Source organism: Phalangium opilio, unplaced genomic scaffold (genome assembly GCF_054372755.1).
Source record: "Phalangium opilio isolate 3A_F unplaced genomic scaffold, DU_Popi_V2 ptg000053l_1, whole genome shotgun sequence".
Classification (NCBI taxonomy): domain Eukaryota; kingdom Metazoa; phylum Arthropoda; class Arachnida; order Opiliones; family Phalangiidae; genus Phalangium; species Phalangium opilio.
In genome coordinates, this window is record NW_028324172.1 from 3,218,644 (window position 1) to 3,237,177 (window position 18,534).

Consider the following 18,534-nt stretch of genomic DNA (forward strand, 5'->3'; position numbering starts at 1 on the left):
AGCTAAATTTATCAAAATTACCCTATGTTTCACCAAAAAACTTTTAATTTAGCACCGATTAAGAATTTGGGATACATTCCTTAACGGTATATACTCCACCCCAGGGGGTGGGAGGGGGAATGAGATCAACAAAGATCTTAAGGGCATTATAAAATGATTGTAAAAATAACTCACTCTTATACGCTGAAGGGTCCGTTACCATTAGGTGCGGGGGGTTGCTACGTTCTCCCCATCCCCATTGTATGTTGTGAGTTGTTATGGAGTCAAGTACACAAAGGTTGACAAGAATACGCCAGATCTTGGAGTACAACCCCCTAAAAACTACTTATTGTACTATTTATTTCATTGATCTTGGGAATTCTGGAATTCCATAATCTCTGGTTTCAGAGTTTGGACCATATTGTTTGAAGAATGACGTCAGCTTACAAAGATGTTGAAACGCGCCCGTTAAGAATAACTTAATTCTTTTGTTAAGAAATACTCTTTGTAATCTCTTTTGTATTTTTAAAAAATAAATGTGTCACCTTTTTAATACTGTTTTCTTTTATTTCATATATTAAGTAATGGGGTGGTAAAAGAGAGGGGTAGGAACTATTGGTGATAAATAAATGGAATATTTCTATCATCATATTCATTCGTCATCATGAACTCCTTTTTACTCCTGGCCACAAGATGGAAACTATAAAAAAGCTTTAAGCAGAGCGGGGTTTTATTCGTTACATACCGATGATCTAGTACAGTGCTTCGAATGCAACGGAATTTTATTAGCCTGGAAACCCACCGATAATCCTTACGAAGAACATTTGAAACATTTCCCAAGTGCTTCTTTATCAGAGGTAGGCATGCATATTTATGGAATTACAGAAGATGTAAAATATTATTTTCACTTTGGTCGGTGGCAAAGCAATTGATTCAAAAAAAAATGTTGATAATGATATACAGATGGTGTACAGAACAAGGAATTATCTTCTATAAGTTCCGAATTTAAAAAGAGGGGAAGGGGTTTGCCAGAGCTGAAGAAACTCACTATCGACCAAACATCAAAGGTAAACCTAATTTAAGAGTGGAACCTTGCGTTGACAAAGCATACATTTACCGCCAAGGACGCAAAAATATGCCGTACAGAAATCCAGCACCGATTCAAATTTCCCGCCAAGATCATCACGACGTGACGTCAACAACCCCCCCCCACCCCCCAACCCATTCCTATTTCTAATTTGGTCTATGAGAGTTCCACAAAGTGATTTATGGCCTTTTGGGAGTTTCACAACTAGCCGTTCATTTAAACGTTATTATCCATGTCGGAATATATTACAGTGTAACTTTCTAGGATGTTTTCTTAAATTGTATATAAATTTGTCTCAAATTGTCAGGATATATTATAGTGTAACTTTCTAGGATTTTTTCTTACATTTTTTACAACTAGGCTTTCATTTAAATGTTATTGTCCATGACAGAATATATTACCGTGTAACTTTTCTATGATGTTTTCTTACATTATATATATAAATTTTGTCTAAAATAGTACCTATAATAGTGTATTTTCTTAATGACATTCTACCGTGCTAATATATTTTTGCTTGAGTCATGCCTTAAGAGTTTTTTAATATAATATTTAAACTTTTTCTGTAGTAGTGTAATTTCTGCTGTGCCAACCTAAAAGGCCATAAATCACTTTGTGGAACTCTCGTAGACCAAATTAGAAATAGGAATGGGTTGGGGGGTGGGGGGTGTTGTTGACTTCACGTCGTGATGATCTTGGCGGGAAATTTGAATCGGTGCTGGATTTCTGTACGGCATATTTTTGCGTCCTTGGCGGTAAATGTATGCTTTGTCAACGCAAGGTTCCACTCTTAAATTAGGTTTACCTTTGATATTTGGTCGATAGTGAGTTTCTTCAGCTCTTGCAACCCCTCCCCCCTTTTTAAATTCGGAACTTATAGAAGATAATTCCTAGTTCTGTACACCATCTGTATATCATTATCAACATTTTTTTTGAATCAATTGCTTTGCCACCGACCAAAGTGAAAATAATATTTTACATCTTCTGTAATTCCATAAATATGCATGGGAAACAAGATGCTCGGCCACTGTTAAGGCGTGGACCGGGTTTTACGTACTCTCCTCTTTTTTTTTCTCAACCTGTCAATATTTGATTGATTGTGTAGGCTTATAGTTTTGTAAGCTTTTATCAAAGGATGCTTTTGTAGGAATAAATTTATAAAGACTATGATATAAAGTAAAAAGTTATTTATTTTCTCTAAAAGTATAGGTTCTAATAATAAGGATATTTTTTCAATTTTCATTTTAAATTGCATTTGATTTAACCTATAGTAATTTCTTCTATCTTCGTAAGGAAGATGATAAATTTTAATATTATTTTTAAATCTTACGTAAGTCATTAAGTTTTTCTTTGATATACAAAGCGTTTAGTTGTTTTCTAACGTCAAGTTCCAAGACTAATCTTTCGAGATCTGTAGTTTTAACTTTAAAGGTATGATAAATTTCTTCTGTGTTTTCTTGGGGTTTTTCAGGTGTTTTTTCCTCGGTCTTGATTTTGTTATTTATTGACTTGGTGTACGTCTCTGTTTCATCTATGCTAAAGGGTATGTTTTTTGTGTGCCTACCTCTGATAAAATTGCACTTAGGGAAATGTTTCAAATGTTCTTCGTAAGGATTATCGGTGGGTTTCCAGGGTAATAAAATGCCGTTGCATTCGAAGCACTGTACTAAATCATCAGTATGTAACGAATAAAACCCCGCTCTGCTTAAAGCTTTTTTATAGTTTCCATCTTGTGGCCAGGAGTAAAAAGTATGATATCTCTGCAGCTCCGAGTTCATGGCCCGTATTCTGCAGAAAAAGTATGCTCCTCCCCCAGACTTAAGCTCACTGATTGGTCGGTCAGGATCGAACTTAGGGCTTTTCATTGGTGGTGGCGGTTTTGGGGCAAAACTCACTTAAGACTTGTGAGAGGTTGAAATTTTCGAGCAGACGACATTGACACGTGTCAAAATATACACCAAATTCAAAGTAGTAATTTTAGAACTCGGCAAGCCGTTCAGCATCATGAATCGGTTAATTGACCGGTTTTTTTGCTTTCTTTTTCCACCGGAACTTAGCAGACTACACTTCGTCGTTGCTAATGGCGGCAATGGCAGATAATGGACTATATTGTTCTTCGTGTTGTTGACTTTAGAAAGAAAGACAACTAAATTATTGTTTTAAATACTGTTAGTTTACAAAATATAACTGTTTGCGTTGTTATAATTTAAAAAATATGCCTTTGTTTTGTGGGAAAATGAAGTCGAACTCTGCCCGAAGTCGAAAAGGATTTACACCGAGGCTTATGACGAAGAAAGTCCTCACTGTAGTAAGTAGTAAAGAAAGATTTTATTGTTTCTGTTATTTACTTATTGTTTGGTTCTGTTAGATAAGTTTCAAGCAACAGAGACACTCTAGTAAATGATAGGAACATGAAATGGGGCACCATCCCATAGCGAAGGTATTTCGTCATTCATTGGCCATGACCAAGATAATTGTGTTTTAATACAAATATGATTGCCTAATCCTTATGGGTCATGAAAGCCTGATTCGTTATACTTATAATTTATATTCCATAACTGTCACAGCCATCTTTCCTTGCACTTGGCAACCGTACCTATTTTATAACCAAATCACCAACAGCGAAAGCAATTCTTGTACCTTTTATAAAGCAACTATTGCATTAATGTTCAACTGGTAAATAATGTTGCACACATGTCTAACAAATAGAAATATTCATATGCTTTGCTTTTGTTATAGATTTGTGGTAATGACGTGTTTGACATGAACCCGAATGGGAACTATTTTTGACCTTTTTTAGTAGGAATTTCTCTTTATTTTCTTCTGTTACTAACAGGTTTATTTTAGCAAATTAAAGATAGCAATACAGGGACAATGTACTTTAATAACTTCATTCACTGTCAAAACACCACATAACAGAGGTAGCATAACTGGATAAAACATCAGGGAACACAGATAGGTTAAATGATGTCAATGAGGAAGATTGTTGGTTGGAAGAGATCAAGAAGATATTGAGCATCTTGAAAGGCGATATATGAAAGAAGACTGCTTCGACAATGGAGAGCGGTAAAACTGGAGGCCGAACCAGTTTCGTCCATGAACTCCTAAAATGTACCTTTATTCCCAGTTTTGAACTTGACATTTGTCAGTATGCCGTAAATTGTTAGCTATCTTATACTCGAATTCGGATATTCTCCAGCAATGTATGTAAATATGTAGTTGGTAAATGTCCAACTTTTATGGAACTGTTGGAGAAATAATAATGAAACACAACAATATGTTGACCCTCTATTTCCTACCCATTAAAATGTTACAGTTTTATTGTCTTAATTCATTTTTTGCGTGGCATCTTCCCTTAAATACATAGGGGTGCTCAAAAATTAAAGACGGATCACTTAGATAAACAAAATAGCCAATGTGAGATGAAAATATAACCATAGAATCACCATATGCTTACTAGTTCCTATAGTGGCACATTTTTTAATTGACTCTTCGTTAAATGATGCAGAGGAAATTTTACTACGTTTAATTGTGATTTAACAATAAAGGGGTAGTAGCGAATAAATCAATAATTAAAGTTTAAATTGAAACACGTAGCTTTTTAGAATAGAATATGCAAAATGAAGGTCATTTTAAATATTTTGCCGTTTCAGTAATGCTTCGTGACTTGTTGATATGTGCAATTGGAAATACAAATATGGTGAATCTTCTTTTAAAACTGCAACAAAGATGATCAATAAAAGCCTTTTTTCCATATATAGGATTTTACGTTCGATACATAATTTCAATTGGTCCTATATTAATACAATCTTATAATGATAATTGATAAACAACAATGCTCAAGAACATATGCACATGAATGCCAGTCCTCCTTCATCCTAATACCATTCCAACAGACGCATACATTTGCCTACATCAGATAATAATACCATAGATGTGCATTTAGTGGCCGCTAATAAAATGGTCTTATAGATATTGAAAATAAGAAACTAATTTACATCGAGAATCCTATGTGATGAAGTCAAAATAAACTCAGTTTTATTTAAATAATGTTGCTAAACTGTTTTTAGTAACAGCTCATCATTCAGTCTCGACATTAGTTCCTCTCCGTTACTTATTTTCCTATAATTGATTCTTTATTACCATAATAATAATTAGTTAAGTTTGATTTGTTTATCTTATACAAATTTTTAAACAGCTCACCTCATATTTGTATAGGTTCAAATCACACACTCGTTGGCAGCGGCGCAGATTCTGGGGGGCTCCGGGGCCCGGGCCCCCCCCCTGGGGAAATTCTGGGGGGGCAGAGCCCCCCTTGGAATATGGGTGACCTAATGGGGCATGGGGGCTCAGGGAGTCAGGGGCTGTGGACTCAAGGGCCAACAAGGCCAGGAAAAAATTTCTAAGTCCGCTTAGCGGCTAGCGCTAGCCGCGAGCTGCATGAGATGAGAGAGAGAGAGATAAACTGGTCTGATACTATAACAAATTTCTATGGATCGGACTTTGACAAAAACCGCCTGTTGTTACACAGAGACATGCTTCTAGATACTGCGAGGTCTGAAAAAAAGACGCTTTGTCATGTAGCTGATGTCATTTCGTTTTTGCTTGAGCGCGAATCGCTTAAGACCATGCTACCAGAACTAACTAAGCTTTTAAGAATTTTGCTAACGTTACCGGTAAGCTCTGCCACTGCAGAAAGATCTTTTAGCGCTTTAAAAAGCCTAAAAACATATTTACGGAACACTGTGGGCCAACTGAGGTTAAACAACTTGGCTATACTACATTTTTATAAAGGTTTGGCTGACAACATATTCTAGTGAATAATTTTATCGAGAAAAGCGATATTAGGAAAAATACATTCCATAAAACAAATAAATAAAGCATCAAGTTTTGGCAAAAACTTGTATTTTGTTCTCCTTGAGTGCCTTAAAATGTCCAATGTTCACATTTAATTACCCATAGCATAATATCATTGGAATGTATAAAAGAAGCACCCCACCTGGCGTCAATGAGAATTTATCAGCGTTTTCATTTATTATTTTAAGTTGATGCCCACTACTTCAAAACAATCTTTAATTATATGCAAATATGATAAAAAATTAACAGCCGTTATATCCAAAATCACAAATCATGAGCCCCAGCCCCCCCTGGAAAAATTTGCTATCGGCGCCGCTGCTCGTTGGTAGTTTATACTTGCAACAACTATACCAGCCTTTTCTTTAAAGGGATACCTTAGAGTAAAGCATGCTCAACTAATAAACGTGTTAACACCTTAATATGCAAGTTGATTACAACACTTCAATGTTGGCTGATATCCTTAGAGGAAGTGCCCACCCTTGATAATTCTCCATTGCCATTGCCAGTGTCAATGATAGAAATGTCATTACCACAAATCTATAATAAAAGAAAAGCATATGAATATTTCTATTTGCTAGACATGTGTGCAACATTATTTACCAGTTGAACATTAATGCAATAGTTGCTTAATAAAAGGTAGAAGTATTTCTTTCGCTGTTGGTGCTTTGATTATAAAATAGGTACAGTCCATGGTGCCAAGTGCCAGGGAAGATGGCTGTGACAGTCATGGAATATATATTTTAAACGAATCAGGCTTTCATGACCCATAAGGATTAGGCAATCATATTTGTATCAAAACACAATTATCTTGGTCATGGCCAATGAATGACGAAATACGTTCGCTATGGGATGGTGCCTCATTTCATGTGCCTGTGTTGCTTGAAACTTATCTTACAGAACCAAACAATAAGTCAATAACAGAAACAATAAAATCTTTCTTTACTACTAACTACAGTCTACAGACAGAGGACTTTCTTCGTCATAAGCCTCGGTGTAAATCCTTTTCGACTTCGGGCAGAGTTCGACCTCATTTTCCCACAAAACAAAGGCATATTTTTTAAATTATAACAACGCAAACCCTTATATTTTGTAAACTAACAGTATTTAAAACAATAATTTAGTTGTCTTTCTTTCTAAAGTCAACAACACGAAGAACAATATAGTCCATTACCTGCCATTACCGCCATTAGCAACGACGAAGTGTAGTCTGCTAAGTTCCGGTGGAAAAATAAAGCAAAGAAACCGGTCAATTAACCGATTCATGATGCTGAACGGTTTGCCGAGTTCTAAAATTACTACTTTGAATTTGGTGTATATTTTGACACGTGTCAATGTCGTCTGCTCGAAAATTTCAACCTATCACAGGTCCTAAGTGAGTTTTGCCCCAAAACCGCCACCGCCAATGAAAAGCCCTAAGTTCGATCCTGACCGACCAATCAGCGAGCTTAAGTCTGGAGGGGAGCATACTTTTTCTGCAGAATACGGCCGCAGTTTCCACAGCTGAATCAGTCTCTTAGACCGAGTGTTCATCTCTCCGTCTCCGACCGTGAAGTTGGTTCTCAAGTTCTTAGCGCTTAACTCGTCTCATGCATGCTTTCCGATGGACCGTTGAAACTCGCCAGCTCTGATTGTGAGTACTTTTATTTTCACCAAAAATGATACTTTCTGTATATTATGCCTTGGCAAAATTTAAGAATAGCCCCTGCTCTTCCAAACTTAATAAATCATACAAATGAAAGCTATGCCTTCACACGCACAATGCTTTGTTGCACAAAATATTGAGCGTGTAAAGGCCGCATATCTTAAACAATTATTCAGATGGGGAAAACTTTACTTAAGCTAGCATTTTAATCCACCTTATTCCCTTTCGCTGGAAGTTAGGCTTAGCTCGGGATTCATGAGGGTGAGTACTACCAGAAGGAGATAATAGAAGAAGGATGACACTCTGTATCCTTTTAATACTTTAGTTATGTGACGTCATTTTTCCCAGGCTCACCCTTTTTGTTTGCTTTCCCGCTCATCAAACTTCAGATTGGCATCGCACAGTAAGGTGAAATCTATAATTATTTGGCACAAAATCCCCAGCAATCACCCCACAAACCTCGTCTAGGGGTGGGACAAAAATCCACAAGCGCGTCTTGCCACATAGTTAAACGCTAATAGAGTAATAATGAGGGAAGTATTTATCGCGTATGTGATTCGGTTTAGTAACCTTGCTCCAAATGTTCCGATGTTAGGAAGAATGACGTTACACTTACCCCGCCTTGTGGAACACTTCTCTCGAAGAGAAGTATTATATACTTCTGGTACTACTTAGCGGGAAGAAATTGGTCTGTCGTCTGCTACATAGCCAAAAATATGTAACGTAGCGGACGACAGACCAATTTCTTCCCGCTACTCACCCCATGAATCCCGAGCTAAGCCTAACTTCCGGCCAAAGGGAATAAGGTGGATTACCAACGGACTTTTCACCTCCTGTTGCCATTCAGCTAACGTTTTTGCAACGTCAGGCTACCTTCCACTAGTGCTAAAAAACATACCAAGAGGAGAGGCTTATATAGCTTTCATTCTTTAAAAAAAAAACGTACCATAATGGCGCTGGGTATGTTAAGCCCGAATTGCCAAGTCCCTATTCCAATTTCCAAGGCCCTATTTAGGGTCTATTAGTTTATAGACATGGTTTTTATTTTATGTTGAATTTTACTTCATACATTTTTTGTTGCCTCTAGAGCTGATTAGATGGCGACCTGACTCCTCCCACCTCCCCATTGTATTTCTCTTGTGTTTATTGTGACCATTCAAAGAGCACAATCTTAACCTGGGCTGGGCTCAATAAGTATTAGTCACGAAGCACTGCACCAAGTAAAATCGATTTTGGGAAGATTTTAACTGGTGAGTCAAACATAAGAGTTCATTCTTTAACTTAAGGATTTAGTCGAAATGAAGTTGGCTAAATGGTTTTATTAAAAGTTTAATTATTTTTATTAACCAAGAAATTTTGTGACAAACAAATCAGGTTGTTTCTGATTACTTTTTTTATATTTTTAGCTCCGTTTATAGTCGAGCTAGGACCAAAAAGATTGTGGGTGCTGAACTTGAATATCTACTGCAATTGTATTAGGTTTGTTTAATTTTTTATTTAGGTTTAGGATTCAGGATTTACAACAAGTCAAGAAATTTTGAAATGGGTCGAAAAGGTCAGGGAAAAGTCAGGGAATTAAAAATTTCAGCAAAGTCAGGGAATTAGATTTTAGTGGGTAAAATTTCTGGGGATAAGTCTTGGGGATAAGAAATGAAAGTTTCTCTTCACATTCTCTTTTAACGCAGAAAACTCTAGAGCAATCCTTAAAATGCTGTCTAGAATTGTTTTCGAAAGAATCGACTTATTTATAGTTAAAATGTTTCTTATTCATTTTGGTGCAACAAATACATGGGAAAACTTAATGTAGAGAGCTTATTTAATTATAAGCACTTAAAACGTGGTGCAAACTTTTACACTTTCGGCCTAAAAGGTCAGGGAAAACCTGAAAAAGTCAAGGAATTTGGTTCTGAAAATTCCATGGCAACTCTGTATTATGTTACGGCCATGAACGTATAGTTAACTTCATTGGCTATTCTTGGCTCTTACATAGGCGTTCCTATCTGGAGATGGGCGAAATCAAGGCACCCGCAGAGTGCGTCGTCTGCGGCGACCAGGCCGTCGCCAAAGCCTTTGGCGTGAGAAGCTGCGAGGGGTGCAAGGCGTTTTTTCAACGCAGCCTGCTTAAGCATCAAGAGTACGCGTGCTCGAAATCCAAAAACTGCCCAATCAATTAGGATACTAGAAATACATGCAAATACTGCAGATATATAAAGTGGGTGGAAATGGGAATGAAACGGATGCCTAGACGCAGCCAAGGTCCGAGACCCACAAAGGCCATAACTGGCTCAAGGCCGAATGTCCTGCCACGCCTAGAATTCCACTCTGCTTCGGAACCTGTCGCTCTGCAACTTACTGCTGTGACGGGTTTCGAGAGAGCGTTGAAGTCATTCGCAGCACCAGCTCCTAAAAATGTTCCAATTGATGTCTTGTCAATGACACGAATCCCTGGTAGATCGTCGAATGCAAGGAGTGCGATCGCCATGGAATTGGACCTGATTGGAGATGCGACTAGTGGTTCCAACAAAAAGAAGTCATCGGGGGTAGAGATTAGCGCCAGTGAAACTCTCAAAGGAAATGAGGGTCAAAGTAATGACGGAACGCGCTCATCTGATCGAGGCCAGAATGATGACGGAACGCGCCAACCTGATCGAGGCCAGAATGGTGACGGAACGCGCTCACTTGACCTAGGCCAGAATGATGACGGAACGCGCTCACCCTATCGAGGCCAGAATGATGACGGAACGCGCTCACCTGATCGAGGCCACAATGATGACGGAACGCGCTCACCTGACCTAGGCCAGAATGATGACGGAACGCGCTCACCTGATCAAGGCCAGAATAGTGACGGAACGCGCTCACCTGATCAAGGCCAGAATGGTGACGGAACGCGCTCACTTGACCTAGGCCAGAATGATGACGGAACGCGCTCACCCTATCGAGGCCAGAATGATGACGGAACGCGCTCACCTGATCGAGGCCACAATGATGACGGAACGCGCTCACCTGACCTAGGCCAGAATGATGACGGAACGCGCTAAAGAAACGCTACTAGATACGCGAATACTGGGGAAAAGCATTATTGAATTTAATAAAACCCCTCCTCACTTAAGCTAGTTTCGTTTTATCAGCACTTATTTCTCTAATAACAATAATCTAAACTTTGTCTAGGAAGGGATTTCTACACTAAGCCTTGGGCTTGTTTACTTTAAACTGCTCACACGATTGCTCAGCTTTCATTACGGCACAAAGGGCCTTTTCTATAATTCTGTCACATAACTCGCGGCAAACATTTCCTTGTCCTCCAGACAACCAGAATTCTTCCTCATTTTTTTTTGAATTTTCTATAATGTCATCCATTTTCAAAACTGACTTATTTAATATAGTATTTTTTTATGATCTAATATCTCGGGCATAGTGCTAGTGCAAAATTCATCTGAAGTTTTTCCAGGTGGGGGTTGCAAATTTTCTGGTAAAATTACTTAGCTATCTTTGTGGGTTTCTTTCGGGGTCTCCGCCCCGTTTACCGCGATCAAATTTTTCAACGACGATTTGTTACTAGCTCATTTATCTTTTAAATCATCAACCCAATTGGAAAAATCGTTAAAATTATCCATAAAAAGTTTAGTCTGGTATTCCGAAGTGAGAACTATGGCAATACTGTAAAGCAATTTCTCAAAATCTTTCCGAAGCCTGCAATTTATTAAAACGCTAAGAGCGTATAGTCCTACTCTATGGGGGAAGCCTGGCTTCAAACACGACTTAGCCAGGCGAGATCCATCCTTCATCATGTGACAAGTACCACAATGAAGGATAGCTTTTTTTAAGTCCTCATCATTGGCTTCACCCCTCAGGATTCTAAGCGACCTTTTCAAGTACGATGGGAGTGTTTCCATGTCAAAAATACCTAAAGCTGGCAAAATTAAGACTAAACTTCGGTCGCTAGAAATAAGTGCTGGAGTTTTTCTTTCATTTTGTTTTAAAAGGAATTGTTGAGCTCTATCCAACCGTCTGAGCCAACATTTTATACCGGCTAAACTCTGATCACTTGTGAGGTGTTCCGCTAATGGTATTGGGATAGATTTTTTACTCGCGTCTGGGAAACTCATACTAATTACGTATTACAGCATACGTTTCCCTCGTATTTCTGGCAAACCCCGCCTGTTGCATCCCAGTACATAGTGGCTTGGGAGCAATATTCGCGATATATAGCGACAGACGATTTTGTATGCAAGTCTATAAAAAAGGGAGAGTCGCCCTTTATCTCTAATGTAACCGTTCATTTCCGGGTTATTCTTTTTTGCAATTATACTCGAATGCATATTTTCGTCATCGCGTTTCAGTTTCCTTGCCTCGTATTTCACTTGCCGAATAATGGCTTTATTACTGACACCTCTTTTCAAATTCCCCATAAGCACGTCCCTTTTTAAATTTCCCCGTTTAGTTTAAAATGCATATTCCAAGGTGGTAAGTTAGGGTTATCTATGAAATCCTTCCTTACAAGACGTCGCCTCTCCCCTCTTAGCTGGGGAATTGTTATTGTGTCTCGATGGTGATAATATTAGAAATAGAATTTTTAAGCATGGCTTTAAAACTTCTAAAAATAGTAAGGCCACAGATGGCTTCGCACTCGTGCAGTACACATTGCAGCTAAACAAAATCCATCCCTTCACAGGGTCGGGAGCATAATGGCTTCGAAAATACCACATACACCGTGGATTATAGTCTCTGACAACGTCTGTTATTATGTCCCTGTAACTATCTGATAGTGTTTTACTAGTAATCCTCCCTTCGTTCATGCGCTCGTACATTTTTTAGGAAATTCAAAATTTATTACGTTATCTATTTCTACACTATTAAGTTTTTCTTGCGAGTATATCTGCTCTCCTAAAACCTCTACACTTAACTCTTCTGGAAATAAAGATGATGTGGATGAAACTTCAACACCAGTTTCCCCACTACAGTAAAAAAAATTGTTTTCCTATCTCGTTTGTTTCACTAAAATCCATATCAAACACTACACAGCTCTTTAGCTTAAAACACTTTCCAAAAACATTTATAAGGGGTGTGAAAATCCAAAGGTTTAGAATTAAAAAAACCGTGTTTCTACTATTTTGAAAAATCATAACGTTATTATGCTCCTGGCCCATTCGACCGAAACCTATTCGACCGAAACCCATTCGACAGAATCCCATTCGACCGAAATGTAGCCGAATTTGGCGGTAAATTATTGCGGCAATTTGGTCTAAAAAGCCTCTATAGTTATCTTCTTATAAAAATGTTTTAGCCAATTAATGTTTTTATATTTTGTACGTAAATATATGAAAAATTAAAGGTCATATTGCACTTATAACTTTTTGGGTACTAATTAAGGTTACCCCCCATTTCACCCAAATAAAACACCCAATTCCCATTTACCCAAACCTCATTCAACCCAATTCCCAGTTCTCCTATTCCAATTAACCCAATTTTGCATACCCAAAAAGACTCAAATAAAGTAGAATTTGATGGTTTTATTTATTTATTTTTTCATTCCATAAGGGATACACTTACTTGAAGTGTATAACCGCTCCAAAGAGGAAGAGACGTCCTCCTAACCAAACCAAACCTAACATAACAGTAATATTTTGGAAAAGGCATATTATTGGAAAAGTCAATGAAGCTAAACATCAATATTTTGGAAAAGGCGTAACATTGTTAAATGTTTTATAAAATATTACTAACCTAACTTAACCAAACCTAACCTAACATAACAGTAATGTTTTGGAAAAGGAATATTATTGGAGATGTCAATGAAGCTGAACATCAATATTTTGGAAAAGGCATAACATTGTTAAATGATTTAGAAAATATTACTAACCTAACTTAACCAAACCTAACCTAACTTAAGAGTAATGTTTTGGAAAAGGCATATTATTTGAAAAGTCAATGAAGCTAAACATATATATTTTGGAAAAGGCGTAACATTGTTAAATGATTTATAAAATATTACTAACCTAACTTAACCAAACCTAACCTAACTTAACCAAACCTAACCTAACTTAAGAGTAATGTTTTGGAAAAGGCATATTATTTGAAAAGTCAATGAAGCTAAACATATATATTTTGGAAAAGGCGTAACATTGTTAAATGATTTATAAAATATTACTAATCTAACTTAACCAAACCTAACCTAACATAACCCAACCTAACCTAAAAAAGAAAATAAAATACCCCAGCTATAACATCCAATTTCTAACTCAACCTAACAATGCTATATTTCTCGTTGTGAAATCCTTAATACTGCTGAATTATAAATTCGCCTTCTAATTCAGCACATGCAAGGAAATTAAATTCGATTATTATCGATTATACAGAATTATACTTATAATTCGATTTTAGTAAACTCACCTTCCTAATGGAGATTCGAACGAAGATTTTCTGTGTGACGATCCGACGCTTTACCACTAGACTACGGTGGGACGCAGACCACTTCGAAATCAAATAAACTAATATACTAGCTAGAAATTTTCGGACGAATGGGATTCGTTCCAATGGTATTCGGTTGAATGGGTAGACTCCGCACTAACGACAATAACTGAATGTGTAAAGGAATATCATTGCAAATTTAGAGATAAAATTGATACTTGTTAAGGCTCACCATAGAAATTTGAGGCTCGATAAAATCTCGAAACCAGAATTTGAACATGAAGCTGAAGGCTAGAAGCTCGATAAAAAAACTCGAGGCTTGGCTCGAAGCTCGATAACCGAAAAAGCAAAGCTCGAGGCTCGGCTAGAACACAAAAAATCAAGGCTCGCACAGCCCTAGGGATATTTAATAAATCGTTGCCAATTTTAAAATAATCGAAGGGATATTCACTGAATCGTTTATGGTCGAGGGGATATGCACAAGTTTATAAGATGAGTAAGTCATAACCCTTTGTACAAGTTTCTAAGGTGAGTTTAGGCATAACCCTATGTACAAGTTTATTAGGTAGTTACCTGCTATTACCAGGTCACGATATTGTAGACTCAAACAAAGATGTATAATATAGAGTCAAAAACGGATTTATGGGATAAGAACGTCGGAGTTAGCGAATTCACTCCCCATCCTCGCATACTTTATTGAGAAACTTCGTCTGCTTATATTTTGACTCAACCCACAAATTCTGTATATAGCTACTTCTAGAGATCGAATTTGTGGGTGGAGTCAAAATATAAGCAGACGAAGTTTCTCAATAAAGTATGCGAGGATGGTACTAGAGGCTAAAGCTATGATCCGACGTTCTTATCCCATAAATCCGTTTTTGATAGAGTCAAAGAATATTGGTTTTTAATTAAAAAAAGGACTTAATTTATAACATAACTGTTCATTTGGCGATTAAATGAGAAGAAAATGACAGACTTGGCTCTGCATGGGATCTCAGAACGTTTTATGGGAGAGAGGGCACGAAGCGACGCTTGACCCATTTTTGTACATAGTATTTCGAATCTTTGAAGAAATTACAAAATTTTAGGGCTTTGCGAATAGTGAATTTTCAAACCGAATCGAATCGAATAATAAATCTCCTATTCGAAATCCGAAATCGAGTACTCGTTCAAGCAAATATTACCCGTTTTTCAAAAAATCTAGTTCGAGTGCTCGTTTTGAAAAATATTCGTTTCAAAACGATTAATCGTTTTCTTAATAAGCCTAGCAGTGGCAGTTTTTTTCAAAACGGGTACTTAAAAAACTTTTTTATACTCTGTTTTATCAGACGAATATTCTTTTCAAAACGATTAGTCTTTCTTTTCAAAAATGTTGCAGACTAAAATTACGGCAGCTCCCGCATAGAATGGAAGTTTTTTTTCTCTCTGATTACCACGCTAAGACTGAGTATGGCGTGTTGAAATGTATAAAAAACATTTTAACCTCTTGGAAACGACTTCTCGGTTTAGGCAACTGTATTTCATATTCAAAACGGTTATTCGACTTTCTATTCGAAAAATTGTTTTGTTATTCAAATAATCGTTTTTCTGAAAATGGCAATTTCGATTCGTCGAATCGATTAATCGATTCTAAATAAATTAATACTATTCGAAAATTCGAGTATTCGCACAGCCCTACAAAATTCGGAAATATTTGGCAAAATCACAAATAAAATCACGAAATAGCAAAATCAAAGAAAAAAATCTCGCAATCTTTTTCAAAATCGCGAAATCAAAGAAGAAATCAAGAAATGTTTACCGAATTCACTAAATCAAAGAAGTCATTAAATCCCGTAAGCTTTTTTCGGCAATGTCGGACTCCTCGTGCGAGTCACTGTATATTCTTAGATCGTTTTTAGGGTGCTGTACAATCTTAGCGCATTGGAAACCACAAGGAGTATTGCGAAATTAGTTTTGCCCTACTCATCATCTCGACCCAGATTTGTCGAGCCAAAGTCTCGCGTTAAGACTTGGCATTGAGAATAAGGTAGATTCGTCCAAACATGTAAACTAGCGCTGCCCTTCCTAAAATTTTAGCCTGTAGACGACCCTGTTGATAACTTACGTCTGCAGCTTCACTCAATACGCTTACGTTATAGACTTCTTCTACCATAAAAGAAGCCTTGTCCAACAGCAAATTTATGTTCGGATTTAAAGTCAAAAAATGACGGTATCTACAGCGTGTCCTCACCACGAGAAGTCAAAACGAGTTTTACCTGCGGAATCGACTGAAGAGTCCAATTATTACCGCACACTCATTTTGTTGACATCATTATCCTGTCAAAACAGATCCTTATTAGTGTTTCGACATAATTTTGTTAAAATTTGCATTTCTAATCACGAAAGCAGACTTGGATCAACAGCGCCAATAGAGGAGTTCATCACTCTCAGATTCCCGGTCCACCTATTAAGGATCACGCTTTGTAATTTTTGGGCTGTCAAGAGTGGGCCTTTAAAGATTACGCGTAATCATTTTTGGGAAAAACAATTAAGGGTGCAGTCCCGTTCACTGATTACAATGAGTGGCTGGCCCCTCGACGCCAAGTTAGAACAATTACATTTTGAAATAATGGCATTTACAAGAAGCAATCACAGTTTGTTACTAAAGTCATTATAGAGTCCACTTTGGTGTGCGCGCACATTAGCGATATCTAAAACAGAAGGTCGACAGCATTTTGACGCCATGAAGATAAAATGTTAATTTTTCAAGGCGCATTTAAAATCATGATTTTCTAGATCAAAAATGAACTTTTGCGACAATATAAATGTTCAGTCAAATTCAGTTTTTCGTCTATTCAGGCTTGAAACCTTGGATATCTAAATGAGTTTGATATTTGTTTCTCATTTTCTTTAAGTTTTAACCGCTCAAAGTAAAAGTAATTGAGTTACGTACTCTTTAGTAAATTTTATTCACTAATAGCTTGTTTTAAAACGATCCGAGTTAGAGCTTCTCGATTTTCTTTTTTGTTGTCTTCGGAAGCGCGTCAAAAGTTGGAAAGAAAAGGCCAAAGGGAAAAGATTGGAAAACGTTCATTGAAAATGGCAATTAATTTAAAGACAGGGATATTGTTAGAAAATAGGACGTTTACTTTAAAGCGGGCAGCCGTTGCCCAGTATGTACCCGTACTCTAAGGGGCCCCTAGGCTCTCGAAGTTGGGGACGCAAGCTGGATCGCGCGCTTTCTTCCCCCCCTTGCTTTGCTGCTCCGTCATTCTTTTCGATTGCGCGGCCGCCAGCTTGGGTCCTAAACAGTGCGTTGTATCACACCTCCTCGGTGGTGAGAGCTGGCTAACCACTGCGTTTTGTGGGCTGAGTTGATACGCGCCCTTCCCAAGCCAAGGTGTGCAGGTATCGTGCTGAGGGCTGTGTGGTACCGGGGAAGTTAAACTACGGTATCTCGAACGATCCCCTCGGGGTACCAGGCGAAACCCCGTTGTAATTAGCCTTCCACCCGGGATGAGGACTACCGGGTGGTGACCTCTTACTTGCCTCATTACTCGTGGGACCTTTATGGAAACTACAATTAAAACTAAAACTAAAAACAAACCTGGGCATGGAGCCGGCTCTGCCGGCACCCAGCCTTCTCTCAGGGAAGGAGGCAACTCCCAACCTGCTTCTGGGCGAGCTGCTGCCTCCGGCAGCACCCACCCTCAATCGGCGGAAAGCCAAAAATCGCTTCCTGCCCCTCAACTGGGTTCTACCAAGTTGAGTGAGGTTAATAGGAGGCGAAAGGCCAACCGCCGAAGAAAACAAGCCCTACAAGGTGGCCAGAACTCTGCACTGGGTGCAAGAGATACGGGCCGTGATGGGACTCCTGTACCTTCGGGTGCTGGGAGTAACGTCTCGGGTACGGACTCTACGCCTGGTGCAAGAGAAGCTACCACCTTTTCTGGGAAGAGAGCTAGGACAGAGGACTCTGATCCCTCGCCTAGCTCACAAGCGGCGGCGCCAAAGAAGACTAAGTCTTACTGCGACGTCGCCAGCATTGTCAAGATGGCCATCGTTAAAGATGGCTATCCTACTAATGCGGTCACGGTTGCGGACGTTGTTCCCATCCAGGCCGCTATACTCGACGCACTGGACGCTGAGCTCTCCTTGGAAGGCTCGCTGCCGCGTCCCCTAAATTTCCACATCATGGCTGGGGCCAAGATCTATTCATGTGGAGATTCTGCGACCGGTGAATGGCTCGTGAAGGTGCTGCACCAGAATGAGCGTGCCATAGGGGGAACACGGCTTTCAGTGATGAAAGCCTGTGAACTCCCGAAGCCGTTCAAGGTGTCCTTCCGTACCAAGGACCGTCGCACCACTGATCCGGCGGCTCTTCTCCGGCGACTAAAGGCCTACAACGGAAGGTTTCTGACCGACTGTTGGCGGTGCCTGAAGTCGTTCGATGAGAAGAGCACCAGACGCTGGATATTCCTAATTGATGGCTCCTCCATGGAGGCCATCAAGGAGGCCGGCTTTGAGGGTCTCACTGGTGTTGATGTCGGGACTTTCAAGGTCCTGAACGCACCACAGGACCCTCTTC

At 38.6% G+C, this 18,534-nt stretch overlaps 1 long non-coding RNA gene across 1 annotated transcript; it reads right to left on the bottom strand.

Annotated features, from left to right (window-relative positions):
- Positions 1-6,333: 6,333 nt before the first annotated feature.
- LOC149673084 (uncharacterized) lies at positions 6,334-6,632 on the bottom strand. Its single transcript, XR_016367135.1, has 2 exons — positions 6,521-6,632; positions 6,334-6,457 (listed from the first exon to the last, which is right to left on the bottom strand). It is a non-coding gene; the product is annotated as an uncharacterized LOC149673084 (long non-coding RNA).
- Positions 6,633-18,534: the final 11,902 nt, after the last annotated feature.